The following is a 7,081-nucleotide window of genomic DNA, read 5'->3' as shown; positions in this document are numbered from 1 at the left end:
AAACCGAATTTATGTTAAAATGGCTTGCCATACTATCACAAATAATTGTAAACACAAAAAAAGGTTTACTCTCTACCTCTGTGCCTGTTTGTCATTGGGAATGTGCGTGTATTACAGAAAACGCAGATCTCTTTCCTCCGATGAAGGAAGCTTAATTATAGCTTCCTGGTGGTGTTGCAGGTTTCCATAATGTGAAGGCAAGATGGTGTGAAGGAATAGAAATGGGTAGGTGGTAAATGAGCAAACACTGTGTGGTTTCAGAATATTAATTTGAATCGTGTATAAAACATTATGAACTTTGTTGTAGGCTGCCACAGGAGCTGTAATTAGGACATTAAAGCCATAGCTTGTGTATAACACTGAACACATTCATTGCTTATGAAAGAAATGGTCTGTGAACGTGGGATGATAAACACCTTGGAGCTTTAAGAAATCTGAATAAAATCTTGATAAACATTGTTCTAAGAAAATCCTGTACCCCCAAAACAAACACGCACGCACACACACGCACACACACACACACACACACACACACACACACACACACACACACACACACACACACACACACACACACACACGCATGTTTGTCTGGCTATCTTTGTGGGGACTTTCCATTGACTTCCATTCATTTCTACAGCCTAAACCTTACCTTTATTCTTTTCCTAACCCTAACCATCACATACCTAACCCTAACCAAAACTCAATTCATACCTTAGCCCTAAATCTGACCCCTGACCCAAAAACAGGGTTTCCCCTCGTGGGGACCAGGCTCCGGTCCCCACGAGGAGCAATTGGTCCCCACAACGTAGTATATGTCAGGACAATCGTCCCCACAAGGTATTACAAACAAAAGCACGCACACACACACACACACACACACACACACACACACACACCAAGCACATGGTTAGTTGTTAGCAATGACAACTTTTTTTGTAATATCACATTAGTGTTTATATAATTTTTTTTCTTGTAGTATTGGCAACAAATGCACTTAGTATGAGAAGACTACATTTGCTTATCCTAAAAATCTTAGGTGTTACAATAAAATGTGTCATTTTTTTTCTGTTGCTGAGCAAAGATGCACTCATAGTTGGACAGTCATTGTGTAGAGAAACATTGATCAGAAAGTTGTGACTGGTGTTCACTTTCAAAATTTTCAAAATGTCCTTTAAAATCAATCAGAAGGGAAATGAAAATATTTTGAGGACAGCAGTTATAAAGCAAAGATAAAATCATAAGATTTTATTTTTTTTTTTAAATATCTTACCTGTAGTAGATAGCTCCTTTGTCGACTTCAGTCAAAAACCTACATTTTTTAGTCCGAACCAACCCACTATTTGAGAAGGTGGAAAACCAAACTCATACCTGACCATTATCATATTGGTGTAGTGGATGTAGAAAGCAGCGTGTCACTATTTATTTTGGATGTGATTGGCAAAGGAGTGTGTAAAGCATTGCTGGTCAGAGTAACTTCCTGACATAAATCAAAATGCTGTAGAAAATCAAACCATTCAAATGACTCCATTCTCTGAACTACGTCGTATTAGACATGAAGAGGCAAATAACCAAATATGTTGCAGTGAAGAAGTACTTTGGGATTATTTAGAAATTGTCAGATGAGAGGGGTATTTTGTCCATGTTAAAGATATGATCCATGGACATGTGTTCAGTTTCAGCTTTTCAACAAACTCGTGGAAATTGTTGACTTTGACTTGGAAATCTCACACCGATTCTGCTCAATCAGGTTGGACAGGAATGACTGCATGACCGGATCGGTATGGAGACACATGCAGGGTAAATCTGTGGTGATAGAGTGGTGTTTGGGTTGCATGAAGCAGCAACGCCAAAAAGGTTCACCTGAAACATAATTCATATTCATCTCCTTGGTAACTACCAGGACATGCAGACGTAACTGCCACGTTCAAAAGCCTCAGCAGGTGTTCTATCTGTTTTGAAAGCTATAGCACTGGTAGACGTAGCTATCTAGATGAGCTGCAGTCAGAAAATCTTACAAGGTAGCACAGATTGTCAGAACACCAACATCACATTCTTCATCTACCCATCAGTGGCACTAGTCAGCTAGTTTTCAGCTCACGTTTAGCATTCCTCATGGCTGCAGACAGTAATGTTTGTTCGTTGGTTCATATTCATCTGTATGAATTAATATTTAATGCATCAGTCTAAACAAGGTGTCACAACGAGGAAACAAACGCCCCACATATAACCAAGTCGCAGGACTAGCCAAACTTTGAACAAAAAAGTACAACTTATGGTCATATCTAATTAACTGAATGCTATTTTGTTAACTTACACTAATATGCTTTTCTATACAGGTAGTTATCTTGACTGGAAACTCCACTTTTTCCATTCTCAGTTTTCACACAGGGAAAACTGGTTGAATGGTTTGATTTTCTGGCACACCACCTCCTACCTCCATTTCCTGTGGACATAATAAACGACTTCTTGCAATACCTATCCCAAGGAAACTTGTATCATGTTTTCTCTGGATACCTTTATGCCAAAATTGTGTTGGCATAAACTGGTGCAGTGTTTTTGAAGTTTTCATTTAGAATTGTTGAAGTCTGTTGTGGACTCGTCAGACCAGGAGTTGGGTTCAATCTTTTGGTACAGACAATGATTTGGATCTGGATTTACGCTAAATGAAGACAGGAAGAAAGTCATTCACTGCATAGAAGTGATTCATAACTTCATCGCTTTTTAAGAGAAACTCACTTCAAATATCTTGTACTACTTCTTTAAAGATGCTTAACTCATTGACCTTGTCCTCACAAATTTAAAGGTTCTTATTTTTTGAGTTGTTGCTAAGGGCTCAGTTGAGGAAGAAGCAGCTATTCAGTTTGCTGTTTGAGTTCTCCTTTTTGTCCCATATCTTTTTTCTTCTGTTCCTGTTGTGATTTTGAGTACAAAATCGTCACTTTGCATACTTCCTCATAATGAGGATTATCTCTACAAACATCCAGCTTGTTCTTTAGTTTCCAGGTACTCATTGTACTTACTTGCCTTGCCTGCACACGCTAATCTGTGCTCTGACAGCCACACACACCTATAGAAATCTTTTCCCGGAGTGCAGCATGTGGATTTGCTCCCACATCATGTCTATTCCACATTATGCAGCCGTAAGCAAAAAAAAAAACAAAAAAAAATATCTACAGTGCAGAGGAATACTTTCCAGTAAAATCCAGAGTGAGGAGGGAAAGGATGTAATTCAGCATCAGCCTCAGCAGCATCAGCATCAGTCGTGGTGGCAGCAGTGAGCATGAGAGAGACGGAGGAAGGGGAGTGTGAGAGTGTGTGAGCGAGCCTGTGTGGGAGCGAGTTCCTATGCACTGTACCGAGCAAAGCGGAGGCTCTGCTGTCGCGCGGAAAGCTGTGTGTTCCCGTCTGATTCCTGCGTGCTCTGGTCAGAAAGGAGCCAGGGTGGAGATGCAGTTTCGCTCAGACCTCCAGCATCACTGAGAGACCCAGCCGGGACATCGCAAGGCGGCAGTATGGTTGGGATGGAAACCCACTGCTGACACCAGTGTGACTGATTATGACAGCCCACGCGTGGACTACCATGCGCCACAGCCGCACTGCTCTGGGAGGAAACATAACCATGTGAAAGTGACTTGGCCACCAGCAACTCTTGGACATGTTTTCCAGGGCAAAGTCTGGATTTCTTTTTGTGTTTAAACTTGTGCTTTTTCTCTTGGTGCTGTCTGGATGCCCTGAACTGTCCTGCCAAGCGAGGACGAAAAGCAGATGGAATAAGGGGGGTAAGTGATGATGGACAACTCAGATTTTTTTAATTTTTTTTTAGTTTTTATCAGGTAGATTGATTCTATCTGGAAGATAGTGAAAATATTTCTATGTCTGTGGTTAGTTCTGTTTGGAACTGCTCCGGCACTGGTCTGCACTCATCAAAGACGGACCTCTGCTTTGAAACACTCAGCTTTATGCAACCAGGAGAGGTATCAAAATGTCTGGACTTTTTGCATATGGAACTGCACTTTTATGACTTACTTTGATGGTTGAGGTGTGTTCAAAGTAAGTTTGCAGAAAGAAGTGATTAGTGGTCAAATCACTGACAGGTCCTCTTTCAGATTGAGTGACTGAATCTACCAAGTTTTCATCTTATTTTAGTGTGGTTGCTAAATTCTCTATGCTTTAAGGAATCTGTAGCAATCTGTTGAAACATCTAGTTTCTGCTTGGGAGTCTTTATTTTTCTAATAAGATCTCATTTATCTCTTCTCCTTGGAATGGTTGGTCTGCTGAAAATGCCACTAGTGTCTGAGAACTGTGATTTTTTTTAGGGGGGTTTAAAGACTCAAAAGTGTAAATAATTTATCACAACCCCTCCCTGGAACAGGTCCTCATGTCTTTCTCGTAGCATTTAATCCCCTTTGTCGGATTAAAAGAACCTCTAATCTTCATGCTCGCGTTCATCGAGAAGGCTGAAAGATGTTCTCTGCACCCTATTGGCATTGTTAGTCCTCAAGGCTAAGATTCAGTGGGACGTGAAGGTCTTTAAAGAGCCAGTGCCACTATTGTAATCTAAATAGATCACAATAGTGGCACTAAATAATGATTACTTGCCACTTGTGTTTTCATTCTGCCTCACCCTAGTTCTGATTTGCATTTCTTCAAATGCAACTTCTACAGGGTTTGTCGCGTGCATCATCTGCACATGAAAGTTTTGATGAGGGTCAGCGTTGCATCTTAACCTCAGCTGAAACAACAAAACGAACAACAGAATCCAGAAGTTTTACTTTTGTGTCTCTTTTGCAAAAATAGTCTGCATTCTTGGTGCAAATTTTAAATTTATGGTTTGCTAAGAGCCGTTTAACTGCCAATGCTTTTGGTACAAATATGACTTAGCAATCCAAGCCAAGGGTAAAACCACATTCATTATAAAATTCCAGCTACCAGTGGCCTCTAGTGAAATGAAGTGCAGTGACCTTACTCCAAGTAATTAAGCCATGAACCCTTTCCCTACTGGACCAAATATTCTGACATGTTCAGAATTATCTTTACTTAGACTTCTGTGACGCAAAAGGATCATATTTTCTGTATTAACATGTTTATAGAATATTTCCTATGGTATTAGCAAGTGTTTGCTGTCATTTCAGGTTATATAAAATATGCTTAGAATAACATTTCACTTAAAAATGTCTTTAACCAGTGAGGACTTAACTAGAGAAAAACATCCATTTAGTGTCACATTTATTAAGATTTTCCCAATTTGTAATATGCCACTCCACAGATGCATTTTAATACTTTTCCTACTTTAATTAAATTAGGACAAGATTGCACAAGAAATAAGTGTATACTGTGCCTTTAAACTGTCTGGATGTAGAACTGCTACATACCTACTACATAAAAACTTGAACTATATGGTTCTGTACTCTTTAATAAGAGGTTGCCCTGTACAAAAAAAAATATTTAATGTCAGAAATGTGGCCATGCTTTATTATAATCACCAATTCAAAGTCTTCTAAACATCAAACATTACTGGAGGTGTCTAATGTTGAGGAACAAATTTGGATTAGCTTCTCCACAAAAACTCAAGCAAACAAACAGCTTTTAGTTGCTTAATGATTTAATCCCAGGGTTGTCCCAAACAGACACTGATCCAAGTCATTCAGAAATAACCATGAGCTGAAGAGTGTATCGCTTAGACAATAATGAAATCAGACATCTGCATGTTCTTGAATACTTTGAAGATTTATAGTGTTATGAATTTCCTTTGAAACTTTTTAAGCTACTTTTAATAACTGAGCATACTATGCTGTTAAATTAACTTGATTTAGGAAGCTAGGCAGATTTCCCATTTGTTTAAAAACGTATATCTGACTTGACAAATAAAAACTCTTTATAAGAAGAAAAGATTATTGATGAAATCACTTTAAAACACAATACATTAGGTAGGTTATCATGTTTTCTCAGTTTTAATATGACTTGTTGATGATCACATTTGAAAAATGTTACAATAAGGTTTCAGTTAATCGTGTGGATGAAATGTACCTGAAAGGTTTTCTTCCTGCTGCTTAAGTTTTGCTTCAATTGAATGTCAAACAACTTACTAAAACGTGTTCATTTCTCTGACACCAGAGACCTCAGAGCAGGTTGCATGACTCAGACAGGTAGCTGGACCAGTGTTTCTCTCTGTGAATATCACTGTAAAGTAGCAAACATGTTAAGGATCACTCTTGCTGTGTCCAATCTTGCTGTGGTGTCCTTGAGGAGGTCCAAGTTCTACAGTATTTGAACATCTGAGAAATGAAATGTGATTGACTTAAAGTGTAAGGATTCAACAGTTTGTTTATAAAACAAACCATTTTATAAACGGTTTGTTCATGAAACAAACTGTTCAACATAAACTGTTCGTTTCATATTGTCATGTTTCACCTTGCCGTTAGGTTACTCATTTTTCTTTTCCTTTAATGATTTAAAACACGTTCTAACATGTTCATAATGCATTCTTAATGCATCATATTTAGAAAACAAGTCCCTTAGTTGCTTTAGCATGTTGTCCAGGAACATCCACTATCAAGCAAATTCCTGTTTATTCATGTTCACTTTCCAGCAGAGACCTGGAATTCACAAGCAGCCAGGCTCACTAGGTCAACTTCCACAGCAGAAATGGAAGTGAGCCTAGCAGTGGGGGAAGAAATTCAATTGGATGCATTTCGATTGCACCTAACTACAATAAATGGTAATGTGAAGACAGTACCAGGTGGAGAGAAGCCTTGCTGTGTTAACACAAAGCCAGGAAGACAAATGATTTGCAGAACAACCCAGAATTCCAGAAGAGAGGACCGCTTTTGTAATGTTCTCAAAAACTGATTTACTAAACAGGGTCCTGCTGAGGCAGTCAGCTAAAGAGTAATTGTAAAAAAAAAAAAAAAAAAAAAAGAAGGGAGCAATACCGATTACAGATAAAACACTTACACTCCTCTGTTGCCGAACGCTTAGTGAATTGCACTGTTCAGGATGGAAATCGGTAGGATATCAAATTTTTAGACTAGGAAAGAATTAATATCATCACTTCCCACTCACACGGGATTATTGTGC

This window comes from Poecilia latipinna, unplaced genomic scaffold (assembly GCF_001443285.1).
Source record: "Poecilia latipinna isolate Pla-1442-1.1 unplaced genomic scaffold, P_latipinna-1.0 Scaffold1282, whole genome shotgun sequence".
In the NCBI taxonomy this organism is placed as follows: Eukaryota; Metazoa; Chordata; class Actinopteri; order Cyprinodontiformes; family Poeciliidae; genus Poecilia; species Poecilia latipinna.
The sequence above is the reverse complement of the archived record's forward strand: the minus strand, read 5'-3'. Positions refer to the sequence as shown.